This window comes from Cryptotermes secundus, unplaced genomic scaffold, assembly GCF_002891405.2.
Source record: "Cryptotermes secundus unplaced genomic scaffold, Csec_1.0 scaffold218, whole genome shotgun sequence".
Classification (NCBI taxonomy): Eukaryota; Metazoa; Arthropoda; class Insecta; order Blattodea; family Kalotermitidae; genus Cryptotermes; species Cryptotermes secundus.
The window spans coordinates 456,987-472,810 of NW_019733320.1; the positions used below are offsets into that span (position 1 = coordinate 456,987).

Consider the following 15,824-nt stretch of genomic DNA (forward strand, 5'->3'; position numbering starts at 1 on the left):
ATCGTCAGAATCCTTTCAAGTCTATCTATTAAAGAATCTGGTTTGGACTAATTGAGGCGCCCTCAGTGTCGAGACTGTGTACTGTATAAATGAATGATTTGGAAAGAATATGTAGGGAACTGCCGTGAATTTGCCTCCGAGGACTGAAGAAAACCACGAATAATCTCGGCCAGGGTAGCCGGTCACTCGGCCGAGATTCAAACCTAGCACCTTGCAGAGTGTCCATGTGAGCAGCCCCCTCCCCACCCCAGGCCGCGTCCAGTGCCCCCACTACTCCCACTACAACCGGCGTGCGTCCACCCACGTCGAGTTGAGCTACGCTCGAGATATCGAATGGACAGGAGTTGCGAGTTGCTCCTTGGAGCCTTGGAGCGAGGCGTTGGGGCGGTAGGCAAGAGACAGTCAGTGGCGCGAATTGTGCGGACGCCTGCCTGACTTGAAGACACAGCGAGCGCGTGCCAACCGGGGGTAAGTACGTCACGTTGACAACCGGCTGCTCTGCTAAATACACTTAAGATGCGCCGTTCAGCGACGATTCGGAGAGATATACTAACTCCATTTTCAGGGTTTAAGAGTAAGCCAGAAAATCTGCCGATACACTGAAGTTTAAACCGTTGAGCGCTCTAATTGATCACCCTACGGTATTCTGAGTAGAAATATTTTGTGTGTGTTAATATGTCGTACTTTCTTCTTGTGACTGTTTTCATTTATTTCAAAACCAAGACAGGGAAAGGCCAGATGACTGGAACCCCTCCCCCTCCGGCCTGCGACCTTGCTATGGTGTGCCAACAGAAAATCGTAACGCGTGCTGTATCGTACTCGCCACAAAAGAAACAAGATTGCGTGAACACGTAACAGCCGCACGAGACAGAACGAATTACAAAGTATTTAAGTAATGACATTTTTCTTAGATATGCTAAAAATTATTTTCATGTACAGCGTAATTCAAAAGCCCGTCCGGAAACCCTACAGTAATTTCGAATTACGGTACTCTTGTAGCCATGAATTTGTTCGACAGAGCATAAAGATATTATTTCTTTTGAAGAGTGCTATCTTCTGGGATATGGAGACTATATGTTCTTCCGAAACGTCGGCTGATTTTCAACGGACTACACATTGTTATATCCCAGAAGATAGTACTCTTCATAACCACAGCTGTGAGAACCTCAAATCATACAATATTTGTGTTATTCCTGTGAACGCAAGTGGTTTGCCGTCTACATGACACGTTTCGGCATATGCCAAATCTTAAGGTCTGGTATTTTAGTTACATTTATTCTATCATGTACTTAACGTGAATTATAGTGAATGCATTACAGAATAATTGTAACTAAAAACTAGATCTGAAGATGGCACACACGTGCCGAAACGTGTTGTTCTAGAAAACGAACGTCATCTGCTGAAAACTGTCTTGTGTGGGTTTGAATGCAATATACATTATCTATGGCATTAACACAACAGGGTACAAGAAATTATGAGTATGACGGTTTATTTATTGTCAGCAATAAGGAACTTCTGTAAGCTTCAGTGAGAAAGTGTCGTGAATAAACCGACTTCCGAGACTCGGGCGGATTTACCCGTTCTGAGCCCCGTTGCGTAGGAAAGTGTGGCTTTTACTATGCGATGTTTACGTCTGAATGTACATATGCCTCGCTAGCGCGTGAACACTTGGCCGGATTTTATTCTTAGCCGGTAATTAAACATTCTTATCTCCCTGTATCGGTGCCTGATGAATATGAACATTCTAGCTGCAAAAGCAGAGGCCTTTCACATGGGCCCCAAAACAGAATTGTGATTTTCTCAAAAAAAGGTTCAAAAAAGAATCTGGTTAAATTTTAGGAATTTATGGATTCTGTCTGCCTAAATAAAACTGAACATGTGGTATCTTCAGGAAACCAACGGGGCTCGCTCATGAGGCCCAAACGTGAAATGTCAATTTGGTAGAAACCAATTTTACCTGTTAAACAGATGTCATTGTTGTTCGGTATTCAGCAAGCAACAATGGTTTGCTCAGCAACAGTCAGTTTCACAAGGTAATGTGGTTCAGGCCTTTCGTATATGGGAAAGCATATGAAATGGCTTTGCGCCGATTTCGTAACATACAAATTTGGAAATTTTCGCATGGCCTAACCGGCCTTGTTTACTTATCTCGAAAACCGTAAGGCTTACAGAAATACCTGTATTGGACAAATAATATGTGCTTCATTTTCCCCTCTGTGGTCTAGTGGTCAGAGTTCCTGCCTACAGATCCAGAGGTCTCGGGTTCGATTTCTGGCGCTGCCACACTTTCTGAGTAGTGGGTCTGGAACGGGGTCCACACAGCCTCATGAGGATAACTGAGGAGCTGTTTCAAGGAATTGGTGGCTCCGGTCTAGAAAACCGAGATTAACGGCCGTGGGGATCTGTTGCGCTGATCACGTGACACCCTCTAGCCGTAAAAGTTGGCACTAACCTCACCGACAAGCGGCGGTCGCTCGGTCGTTATAGTTCGCTTGCGGACTACAGGCCACGGAGTTTTTTTTCGCTTTCCCCACGTCATGTGTTCGAAATATTTTTCGCGGCGCAAAATATTTGCGGACGTTCGTTCGAGATGCTCACAGAAACTGACGCATACCCTCATGCAGTGCACACTATTCTGCCAGACTTTAACCGCAAATGGAATATCTCGACAAACGAGCTCTCCCAATATCAAATTTCCTGGAACTCCGTTGAACAGTTGACGCATTGTTTCATGTGTGCAGACGAAGCGAACTTAATACTCCTTTCGTGGAGTTGCTATCGTGCCAAGAAATGGCCGACTCGTTGCACTTCTAAGCCCATACATGGAGGCAACTAGGTGCTTCGCATGTTCCTCGAGTCATAAAGCAGAAGTGTCATCAACAGAAAGGAAACTCTGGGTCCAGGTGTTATCAGAAATGATAGTGGAAGATGGAAGTGGGCGTTCTTATTGTATTCGCGAAAAGAGCGATGTTGGGTTTGTTGCACTGGATGTTAAACTGTTTTAGTCTGCTTTCCTTTTCTTAAGGAAGTTCAGTAAAGAACTAATTAAGTACTTCCCTCAGATAGGACACGGACCGCATATTTTTATATTTTTTTTGGGGGGGGGGAGCAAGAGAGACAGACAGCAAGGAGAATCCATAAGCGATAGAGGACTAAAAATCAGGGAGGGATGAACAGACACAGACAGACAGACAGCAGGGCGACCTCATACGCATTTTTTTATTGTTTCAAAATAAGAAAGGTAGGCTAAATATGCTGTATATGTGGCGGTGCAGCGCACCTTGAGTAGGGAAGCCTTGTGGAAGAGAATTCTTGTAGAGTTCAACCCGTCTCCCGTACCCCGACTTTGGTTCTCGTCGAGAATTTAACCTGCAACGAAGTAACCTCCTGATGATGACGTAACGATATTCGTTACTCTCTGATGGCGATGCGCCATTCAAAATGTGTGGGTGTGTGCGCGCCAACCAACTTCTGCATAAACTGGCCGATTTTCACGAAATTCTGTATGTTGTGCCACTGGAAGCTACCCAGACGCACGAATTTAGCAGGTGATAGTATCACTAGTGCCACTTCGTGTACCGATAGGGTCCCAAAACGCAGTATTGCGAAGTTCTGTTCGAGCGTTACGTAAGCGAAACTGAGGGCTATAATCTGACCGACGCACAACCCCCATGCGGGGAGACCGCCCTTAATCTGATGACCTCGATTGCCTTGCGCAACACAGCCATCCAGAGTCCCCGTTTTGGGTTTGTTTCCTCCACTGCAACTAGTAATAAATGGTAGGTACTTAACAAGTGGCGACTGAATAAGACAGTTGCGTCTAACCCTGTTGAGAGCCTGCTGTAGAAGGCCGAACATAACACACAAATTACTAACTTATTTACATTTATATCAGTTTAGGGCCGCGATAGCTAAGTCGTTATAGCGGCGGACTACTGGCTTGACGGCCAAGGTTTGATTCTCGGAAGGGGCAAGATATTTTTTCTCCACAGTGTCCAGACCGGTTCTGAGGCCCAACCAGCCTCCCATCCGATGGGTACCGGGGTAAAGCGGCCGGAGCATGAAGCTGGTCACTCATCTTCATCCCAGTGCCAAGGTCAACAATGATGGAGCTTATACCTCCATTCTCCGGCGTGCCTTTGTGGTGTGGTGCTAATGAATTAAGCACACGGACAAATTTATCTTTTTGTATCAATTTAAATTTAATTTCTCGAGTTCAAACAACTCATAAATGGAACATCTGTTAGTTCCTGCCACGGCTGGAGTAGTCGCTCGTAGGCTCCTCAGTGACGCTGTCAGTATCTAGACTGTAGCGTCGGGTGATACATATAACTGACAAATGGGAAGACATCTGGAAGGATGCGGGCGTAACATAATCGAGGCACTTCCACAGAATTTGCCTTCAGGGACTGAGGAAAGGTACGATGAATCTGTAAGGGTAGCCGGTTTCCCGCCCGAGATTCGAACCGAGCACCTCGCGAATGTAAATGTAGACAGTTACAGGTTGACCAACCCTTTAATAGGGGTGACAGATTTAATAGACGCGTTTCCTTGCCAGCGTTCTGATAGAACCTGTTACTTAATGGGTTGGTTAATGTAGAGACAATATTAGCATATACACGTATATGTAGTTGCATCGATTTTCTGCCTCATTCTACGGGACTAATTTAATTAAGCTACACGTTAGGTTCATTCTGAAGCTGCTACTTTAAAGTATAATCAGCTTCAGTGAAAATTGTACCCACTACAGGCATTACGTATCCCGTACTTGGGACGGGATCAGCCGTGCTTTGTGTTAGGCCAAAATAAAACTAGGCAGAGATGCAGTCGCGCCACGAGCTACTGACGTGGAATGGTGAGCACAAAGCGAGGCTCCATGTGACTGCACCGGGGCAGAAAGCCGGATACTGCTTCATCAAGCCCGTCACGAGGTGCAGCAGAAACACGTAAACACAGAATGACCGCTCCATGGAGCTGAGTCCGTCTTGGGAAGCCGCCAATCAGTCAGCTGCTGAGGAGTTTCCCAACATTTTCTGGAACCCGAAGGTTCATTATCGTGTTTACGAGAGCCCTCCACTGGTTCCTATCCTGAGCCATCACAATGTAGTCTATCCCATCCTATTTCCGTAAGATCCATTTTAATATTATTTCCCACTACATCTAGCTATTTCTAGCAGTCTCTTTCCTCATGGCTTTCCCACCAAAATCCTATATGAAATCCTTTTCGCCCTCATGCGTGCTACATGCCCTCATCTCATGCTCCTTGAATTGATCATTCTAATTTTACTTGGCGCGAAGGGGCACGCAGTAGCGTAGTTGCACAATGCTACAAGTCGGAAGGTCGCGGGTTCGATTCCTGATGAGGTAATTGGATTTTTCATTTAATCTAATCCTTCCAGCCGCACTATGGCCCTAGGGTCGACTGAGCCTCTAACAGAAATGAGTACCAGGAATATTCCTGGGCGTAACGAGCGGCCGGGGCGTAAGGCTGACAGTCTCAACGCTATATATGAGCCCATAGTGTATCAAATGTGGAAGCCTCAACATCTCACAACCCTATGGGCCTCCACGGCCTGTTACAGGGATAACTTTATCTTTTTCATTAACTATATTTGGCGAGGAGTACAAGTTATGAAGCTCCTCATTATGCAGTTTTTTCCAACCTCCTGGCACTTCATCCCTCTTCGGTCCAAATATTCTCCTCAACACCCTGCTCTCAAACGCCCTCAGTCTACGTTCCTCCCTTAATGTCAGAGACCAGGTTTCACACCCACACCAAACTTCATAGACCACACATACTTGAAGTAAATTTAATGACGTGCTGAGTGGGCTGGCTAGCCGTAACGTTCTAGGCACGTATTCACGGAGTGCTTAGTTCGTATCTCGACCGGGACGTCGGCTATTCTGAGCTTGTTCGTGGTTCTCCTCAGTCCTTTCGGTCGTATGTTGGAATAGGTACTAGATTAGGCCACTGCCCCCTTCCTGCCAAATCTTTCCAATTCATCCGTTATCCTACCAGTCGATGCTACAGACACTGAACGAATCGTTAAGTAAACCACAAATAAACATGGTACAATATCTATATATAGTGATCTTAGGTGCTTACTGATGTTTCGGAGGAAAATATCGTCTCCATCTTCAGGGTAGAGGCAGCATGTTCTACGTATCGTCGGTAACCACATACCTGAGGGCGTGATGTCCACCCAGAATCCTACAATATGAATCTTCTCATCTACGAAAACCTCAAATATTATATACCCTAAAGATGGAGGTCGTATGTTTGTCTGATCTACCAGAGTACAGTTTGTCAACCAAGAGGCTACAACTCCATGAAAATTTCAGGTATTACGTCTCGCGTCTTTACTTTGGCCGGGGGGGGGAAGTATTTTACCACCCTGTCAATGATTACATATCGTCGGATGGTGAATGCAATCTACAGCGTTACCGCTGAGACAGCCTGCTCGTTCGTTCCCTTAGCTATACAGTCAGGCCGCGCCATAGCTCAAGCGGTTAGTCGCTGGCTTCCCACCGCGGCGGCCCGGGTTCGATCCCGGGTCTGGTCAAGTGGGATTTGTGGTGGACAAAGTGGCGCTGGGGCAGGTTTACTCCGAGTACTTCGGTTTCCCCTGCCAATCTTCATTCCACCAATTGCTCCACAATCACCCTCACCTATCATCTGGGGCTGGTACAACAGGCCAGAAGTGGCCGCAGTACAAGGGACTTAGTCCCACCCCACTAGCAATAAAAGAAATAATAGCTGTACTGACAAGTTTGACGTCTTGACGTTCCCGATACTACGTACACAAGAGTGAAGGGGCGAAGGAGGGCACAAGGGGGAGGGGTCTGTTTATACGATTTGGTGTGTGAGTCCGAAAATAACTATGCACAGACCATAGAAACTGTATCTTATTTAGCGTTCTGTATCCGATGTTGTTTATCAGACTTTCGCTGGCCATTCTTCGGCACATGTCTGTGTAACACACGGATCCTGAACACGTTTATAGCGACTATCTTGAGTTTCCATTGCGCTTCTGAAGACGTGTATGGCACCCAGCCACTATCCACACTTCACGTATCTGCTTAAAAGTAATGTGACATGTAGACCTAGTTCTAGGCAACGACTCGGTAAACACATTCCCGCGGCAACGAATACGTACGCAACACTCGGATAATTTCCGGTGTTATGCAAAGGTGCTCTAAAACAACAGAGGTACCAGTGTCGTAAGAGGTGTTTTCTATATGGTTCGCGTGTATCCACTGCTGGGCAACGGATGTTTTCTGTGCTGTGGTAGGACCTGAGGCTGTATAAGGAGAAGCCAACCATAGTCAAGTCCAGGAAATATAAGAGGTTTAAACCTGGCAGCGGTCAAGCATACAACCGTTCAAGTGACCAGACTCCCGTTGTAGCAGGAGCTACTAAGGATAGGGCAGGATCTGACCTTACAAAACAGACAGGATACACTCAAAAGATTTCCCTTTCGTTCATGACCTACTGTGTAACTTATGCTGATTCAGCCTATTAATGTTCGAAAATTCGTTGCCATGGTAACCCAAAATCACGTAATTTCAGATCTCTCATCTAACCGTTACATTGATATTATATGTATTAAACTAAGAAACAGACATTACTGACTTTGAACCTGATAGCTTACCAGTTTGTCACTACAGAAGTGGAAACCCCCCAAATGGTTTTAAACTCACGTTGGATACTGCGGTATGTAAATTACTGGGCAGACTTTTACGGGAATACATTTCCTCTGTTCTTAAAGACTGCGTGAACCATACAAACGCGGTAAACACCACCACGCGAAGGGAGTTCCTCCCCGGAAGTAAACGCTTTCACCCCCACGTTTAAAGGCAGTTTAAATGTTTACCACATTTGTTGGTTTTATTTCAACGCAAACCACGTGTGCTCAAGAGCTCTCCAGTTACGATCAAACCCGACAGGCGTTTGTTTTTGTTGGTTATTTAACGACACTGTCAGTAGCTAGATTATATTGCGTCAAATGGTAGGCTGACAGATGAATGGGAAGGAATTTGGAAGGAAGCAAAAGTGACGTAAGTCAAGGTGCCATCTTGGAATCTACCTGGAGGGATGCGGGGAAGCCATGAAGAGTGTAATCGGTGTATCGGCCGAGACTCGACCCGAGCACCTCCGAATTGCAGAGTCTAGAGCATTACCGCCATGCTAACCTACTGTCATTTTGTTGTTAAAACAAGTTCAATTGGTCAAAGCAATAACGGTTCTTTGATTTAGGAGTTATTACTTGAAGGAGTTGCATTCAAATCCTGCAAAACGCGAATATTCACGATTTGTGACTTCCAAGCCTCTTGCTGTAATGAGTCAGTTGAACCCGGCGAGACTGAGCTGCCAAGCTAAGTAAAACTACCCCTGTAGCGGGCCGTGGAGGCCCATAGGGTTGTGAGACGTCGAGGCTCCCACATTTTCTAGACAATCGACTCACAGATGGCGGTGAGGTTTTCAGCCTTACGCGCAGGCCGCGCTTTACGCCCAGGAAGATTCCTGGTACTCATTTCTGTTAGAAGCTGAGTCGACCCCAGGGCCATAGTGCGGCTGGAAGGAGTAGGTCAATTGAAAAGAATCCAGTGACCTCATCGGGAGTCGAACCCGCAACTTTCCGGCTTGTAGCTACCGCGTGCCCTGGCTGAGCTACTAGACTAGTGTAAATTAACAACACTGTAAACAAAGCAGAATTACCAGAAAAATAATACGCCCTGTAGAGTCCATAACGGCACGATGGTATAAAGAGGGAAGGACGTGAAACCATAGAAGCATAAGACTCTCGAAGGCTATCATGTGACAGACTGTCCACCATGAATGTATTCACGTTCATGCTACTCCCGTAAAGAAGACCACCTCTTGTGACAGCAGTTTGCAGACTTTTTTTTTTTTTACTTCGCGGAGCCCCTGGACGGTATAGAACATTGTGAGAGAAAAAAATAATTTTTCCCATGCCACCGTTCGAGCGGAAAATATGTCATACGAGGGAGAGTCAATAAATATGTCATAAACGGATATAGAACGTAAAACACGTGATACTCGAACCTTGGGGAAAAAAAGAAAACATTTATTTTCGACATATCCTCCACCAACACTGATACACTTGCTCCATAGCAGCATAGAAGTCTTCTGTTGTCTCAGCCACTCCAGCACCTCCGTTTCCAACATCATCAGCGGAACGTGGTCACACAGTTGTGAACCGCTTTGCGTGACAAACACTTCCCACCGTAAACAGGAAACAATTCTTTCTGTATATCCTTTGCATTTAGTGTTTACCCCCACAAAAAAGAAAACACACAACAGAAATTCGTTCTTCGGTAGTATACTCATCAAGCGCGGCCGCCATTTTGAGTACTGAAACCAGCCTCTGAACATACTCACGCACGTCTGCTACCTAGATTGCCATGAACATGGACTGTGCTGCTACCTAGTGATACACATGGCAAACCTAATACTTCCATTACAGCTGTTTTACTTCATCTGTGACCTCTTTACTGACTCTCCCTCGTATGATTCTCTGAGCTTCTCAAATTTAAATCACACTAGCAGAGACAAAACTAAATAAATAAATTTCTAGGATAGATCAGTCAGTATAAGGAAAGACTATGGGACGCATGGCCAAGGTTCGGTTCTCGGTTGGGGCAGGAAAGTTTTCTCTCCTCCAGAGCGTCCAGACTGGTTCTAGGGTCCACCCCAGTCTCCTATACAGTGTGTACCAGGAGCTCTTTCCCTTCGGGTAAAGAGGCCGGGGCGTGAAGCTGACAGTTCAGCCTGTTTAGTGCCGAAGTCAAGTAACGGTGGAGCTATACATTCCATCCCAAATACGTCTTCGTGGTGCTTAATTACTTAATCACAGGGCCGCTTTAGCTTTTTACCTTTATGTAACAGACTACGAAAAGTATATAAAATTTAGAAAATTACATTGACTTCATTTTCTCTGAGATACAGGGCACAGACCAGCATGGGACCACCCCGGTCCCGCTTGCAGAACACTGGCACATGGAGCGCATTATTGTTATTGCTTAATCCTGGAAACAATAAACGGTAAAGTCACCATGAAGACGCATTCTTAACTGCGACAGTAGATGGAAGTGAGTAGTCAGCTTCACGCCATGGCCGCTTTACTCCAGGCGGAAGATGCCCCCCGATACCCACTATATAAGAAGCTGGGTAGTGCCCAGAGCTGGTCTGGACGCTGTAGAGAAAATTTCTTGCTGCTTCACGGAATCCTCGCTATGAACACTGTTCGCCCCTCCAAGTTTTTCTGTAACTGCTTTCGTACAGGACTCTCCTGGGTTCATATCCTTGTCACATGTATGGGTAACAGCTGGGATGACCAGGTTGGTATACCGGTACCATCCGAAGCTTGTAATCAGGGGGTTCTAAACTCGGCCAGAATATCAGTGGTTTTATTCGGGACAGTACCTCGATTAGGCCAGAGTCCATTGCACGCCGTCCACTCCAATTCATCATTCACCATCCGTCTTACTGTGAGAGCCGAACACTGACAGCGCCGTGAGGTAACCCACAACCGGCATGGGGCGTTGACGAGTGGAAGGGTAGCAATAGCAGCGCGGAGTGTGAACCCCGATGAGATACTGCAGAACTGCGAACTCTTGACGAGAGACGCCAAATGTCTGCAGAGACTGGCCGTGCGAGAAGCAGGCCAAGTATAGGAAGACCCCAGGCGCTGTTGGCAAGCTGCAAGCTGAAGTTCAGCACATCCGTACAAATCGATTTAAACTCCTCGGGTCAATCTACGTTTAGTCCTCTAAAAGTGGTTCGGGTTACACATATAGTATATGACATCAGGGATTCTCAGCCCGGGAGTGGCTGATTTATATGAGTTCATTTTTATCTTCGCTGTCAGTTCACCTCCTCCTCATCATCCTCATCCTCCTTCTTCTTCTTCTTTGCTGATGCTACAACCATATGTCGGTCTCGGTCTCCTCCTCAGTTCTCCGGTAAAAAAAAAGTAAAGCTATCCCTGTAACAGGCCGTGGAGGCCCAGAGGGTTCTGAGACGTTGAGGCTCCAACATCATCTAGACCAGTGTTTCCCAACCTTTTTGATGCCGCGGACCCCCTGTACCGAATGTTAATTCACCGCGGCCACCATAAAACCCAAAATGGAGATTTTTAAATTTTACGAGTACATATCATAAAAATGAAGCAGTAACTTAAAATGTTGCAACACTAAATGTGTCATTTATGACAATAAAATGCTGTTATAAATGGAGATATTCGGAAGATTACGAACATATCAATTAGGCGTAATATTATGAATTTAACACTCACCTAATGTGATGGCTGGTGCTGTTTTTCAGACGTCAACTTTCGAATGTCAGGATCAAAACTGGATAATTTCAGACGTAGATCTGGCTCCACGTTAAGTCTGTTCCTATATCTGTTTTTCATGTGTACAAGATGAGAAAATGTTGTCTCGCACAGATATGTAGTGGGAAATGGCAACAGATGTCTTACAGCCCTTTTGGAAATTTCAGGGTAAACAGACCTAGCTTGGAACCAAAACTCCAGTAACGGTAACGAAGGAAACAGCAATTTGAACGTCGAATCACAGGACAGCTCGATAAGTTGCTCTTCCTCGGCAGAAGGAAGTTCAAATTCAGAGTCTACAAAGGGATTTTTCATCCAGTCGTTATTTTCAAGACCAAACGGAAAATACAGACGTAGTTGAGACGCCAATGACCTCATATGTTCAATCATACTTTCAGCAACATCACTAGAAAGGGGTTGTTCACTGGAATCAATGAAATCACTCAGCATGTGAAAGGAATCGTATTTTCCTTTCTCGATACGGCTGCACCACAAATTTAACTTCTTGATTGTTGCCTCTATCTTGTCTTGCACAGAAAACACGGTGACAGATGTACCTTGAAGGCTCGAGTTAAGAGTATTCAAGATGTTAAAAATGTCCGCCAAGTAAGCAAGAGAGGAGAGCCATGCGAAATCATTTAAATAGTGTGTTAACTGAAATTTAGAGTTTATGAGGAACAACCTTACTTCGTCTCGAAGCTCAAGCAACCGCGTCAAAACCTTACCCCGGGACAGCCATCGGATTTCTGAGTGCAATAATAAGTGTTCGTGATCACTTCCCATTTCATTACAAAGCGCAGAAAATAATCGGCTGTTAAGAGGACGGGCTTTAATAAAATTGACAATTTTTACTGCCTCGTCTAGAACGATTTTCATTTTGGAGGGCATACGGCGTGCAGCTAATACTTCGCGGTGTATGCAACAATGTGTCCATTTAACAAGAGGTGCGACTTTCTGGATACGTGCGACCAAACCATTATGTATTCCCGACATTGCCTGAGCACCATCTGTGCTGATACCTACACATTTTTCCCATTGAAGTGTATTTGTAGTTATGAAGTCATTGACAACTTTGAAAAGGGCTTCAGCAGTTGTATTAAGAGGTAACGATTCACAGAACAAAAAATCTTCACAAACTTTATTTTCGTGTTCATATCGCACCAAAGCTACCAAATTAGCATTATTTGAAATATCGTGGCTTTCATCCAACTGCAACGCAAAATATTCACTATGACGTAACCGTTCTAGCAAAATATCTTTCACATTTTGAGCCATCTCGTCGATTCTTCTTTTCACAGTATTGTCAGATAACGATATTAGAGACACCTCGTTGGCATGTTTTTCACTAAACAAGTTCTTTGTTATCGTTTTTGTAGCAGGCAAAATTAAATCTTCCCCGATTGTATGGCGTTGTCCATTTCTAGCGATCAGAAGGGCGACTTCGTAAGAGGCAAGAACAGCCTTTTCATTTTTCGTTCCACATACAATGTCCTTAACTAAATTCTGTGAACCACAAAGTTGCAGTTTCTTATTTTGAAAATATTCTATTGGCTTATTAACTGATTCGCCATGTTTCGTTTCAAGGTGGCGTCTCAACTTCGACGGCTTCATAGATTCATTCGATAACACTTCGCAACAAAGAACACACTGTGGTCTGTCTTCGCCGTCTTTATTCAGAACGGAAAATCCCATTTGCAAATAAGATGGACAATATTTGCGTGATTTTTTGAGGGAAGGAACTTTATCTGCCCTGGTACTATTTTCGACAACACTAGATCCACTCGGATTATCGTCTGTCTTACGTTTCAATGATCCACACTTTAACCACCGATCCATATCTAAATAAGATCGTGAACAAACTGAAAATCAGAAGTTTCGTTGTGAACTCAATTATTTGAACAAAAGCAGAAAAACTGAATATTACACCGAGAAAAACACACTTGTATAATATTATAAAAATTCACTGCACAAAAACTAAAGAAACACGGGTTGTTCGCTCTGCCACTGAAATGAATAAGAAACGTGGTCAATGGTCCCAGGTTTATTCCCAACCAAAGAGGGATGGATTTGGTGGGGGAGGAGGGGAGAATGGTCGGACAGCAGGTACTAGGACAGCAGTCCACCCTGAAACACGGGTCTGAGATGCAATGGGCAGACCAAAAGAAAATGTCCTTGGAAAAAGCTACACAAATCGTTGGTTATTCACCTCTGCTTTACAAAGGGAAGAAGTAACGGTACCAACAGTCCCGTTAAATTTTACTTCAACCATGGGCCTCTAGAGCCTGAGATATACATTGCAAATATCCCAGGTGTGAGGAACATGATAAGATAAAGTTTAATGAAAATAAACTATCCCGCGGACCCCTTTTGAATTACTCGCGGACCCCCAGGGGTCCGCGGACCACAGGTTGGGAAACACTGATCTAGACAATCGACTCAAAGATGGCGGTAAGGTTTTCAGAATTACGCGCCGGTCGCTCTTTACCGCCCAGTCCTGACATTAATTTTTGTTAGAGGCTGAGTCGACCCCAGGCCCATAGTGCGGTTGAAAGGATTAGGTAAATTGAAAAATCCAATGACCGCATCGGGATTTGATCCCACGCCCTTCCGGCTTGTAGCATAGTGCCTCAACCAACCACGCTACCGCGTGCCCCCCACAGTTCTACGAAGGTTTCGTAACAGTAAATATTTCCGATGTTGTGTTGCTGTCCCCACGTCCAACCCCCAATCTGAAGGTCAGGGGAATACGTTTCGTCTAACGAGTGGCCCTAGCAAAAGCTTACGCTCCCGTCAACATAGCTCTCCTTGTCACTGGGGCACGCAAACCGTTCCACGATAAGGCAGTATTCTCGAGGAGGCTGTCAGTATTGTACATAGCGTAAAATTGTCGGATAATACTGAGTAATGAATTAGAAAGGATGGGGAAGGAAGCGGTCGTGACCAAACTTTTACAATCGCGGTATTTACCTGCAGAGACTGAGGAAGAGTTATGATAGCTAACGGTAGCTTGGCATTGGTTGCAGTGTAGAGGGCATCAGATAACGCCATGAACCACGAGCAGTAGAAAGGGAAAAATGTCCTTGTGCGTTATTAGTCACCATGACATTAACATGTGGGATAAGTCGGAGGTAGGATCACTAGTTTCATACAGTAGTAACCTCAGCACTAGATAAAGACAAGTGATCAGATTCACGCTTCGACTGCTTTACCCCTAATAAAAGAGCGTCCATCGAACAGGACGCTGGGTTGGCCCCAGTACCGGCTTTGACGCCGTGGCAAAGACGTCTCTGCTCCTGTGGGGAATAGAGTCCCTATTCCCTGGTAGTCCAGCCCGAAGCATAGTCACTATACTGACTGAGCTGCCCGCGCTCCATTAAGAGAAATTCCCGTTGACGTTTTTAATTTTACAGACCTACACTTCGTAGAGGGGGCACGCGGTAGCGTAGTTGGTTGAGGCACTGTGCTACAAGCCGGAAGGTCGTGGGATTGAATCCCGATGAGGTCACTGGATTTTTTTTTTCAATTTACCTAATCCTTCCAGCCGCACTGTGGCCCTGGGGTCGACTCAGCCTCTAACAGAAATGAGTACCAGGAATTTTCTTGGAATATTCCTGGGGGTAAAGGGCGGCCGGCACGTAGAGCTCCACGGGTCTCCACGGCCTGTTACAGGGATAGCTTTACCTTTACCTTTACACTTCGTAGAAATTATGCGTAATGAAACTGGCTCACCGGAGGTCCCTATGCTCGCAGGGCAAATGAAGAGCCTCTTGAAACACGAAGGAACCGCTGTACTTATCGATAGACAACTGCGATCTGTCAGGCTATGAAAAAATGCAGCTGACAATCTTGGACGGAGTCGTAAATATTGAGACTACTAGGAGAACAGGAGACCTCTGTGGCCATACGTAACCTGCTATAGAAACTGCTCAACGTGAAATGAACCGAAATAGGTACCCCTCCAAACATCTTGGAGATGCGTCACTATGAGGGCAGCAATCTGACTCGGAAGTCATATCCTGTAGATTTCACCCTTATTTCCACACATATTACGTACTACAAAACATACTCTTATCTGCACTGTTTTATAAACGGAATACGATTCACGACACTACCCCAAACGTCGGCTGCAACACAATATGTAAAGTGACATCAGTTTTAACTAAATAATGAATCTTCCTGGGCGGTAAAGGGCGGCCGGCGCGTAAGGCTGACAACCTCACCGCCATGTGTGAGCCGATTGTCTAGAAAAATGTGGGAGCCTCAACGTCTCACAATCCTATGAGCCTCCACGGCCTGTTACAGGGATAGCTTTACTTTTTTTACCTTTAATAATTTATAGTACCCTTCAGGCTTTATGTTTGTAAATGTCTACAAAATATTCAAAATAGATTTTCTCAACCTAATGCAGGTGTCTTCGAAGAAACCTGAATACAGCGGAAGAGGTCTAATAAAAATAAAAGCGTGTGG

General features: G+C 45.2%; 1 protein-coding gene across 1 annotated transcript in view; it reads left to right on the plus strand.

The window, feature by feature from the left end:
• Positions 1 to 346: 346 nt before the first annotated feature.
• Positions 347 to 15,824, plus strand: part of LOC111867915 — a 53,557-nt gene continuing 38,079 nt past the window's right edge. Inside the window, exon 1 of the mRNA XM_023858135.2 lies at positions 347 to 468. The gene's annotated coding sequence lies outside the window, so the exon portion shown is untranslated. The remainder of the gene's footprint in view (positions 469 to 15,824) is intronic.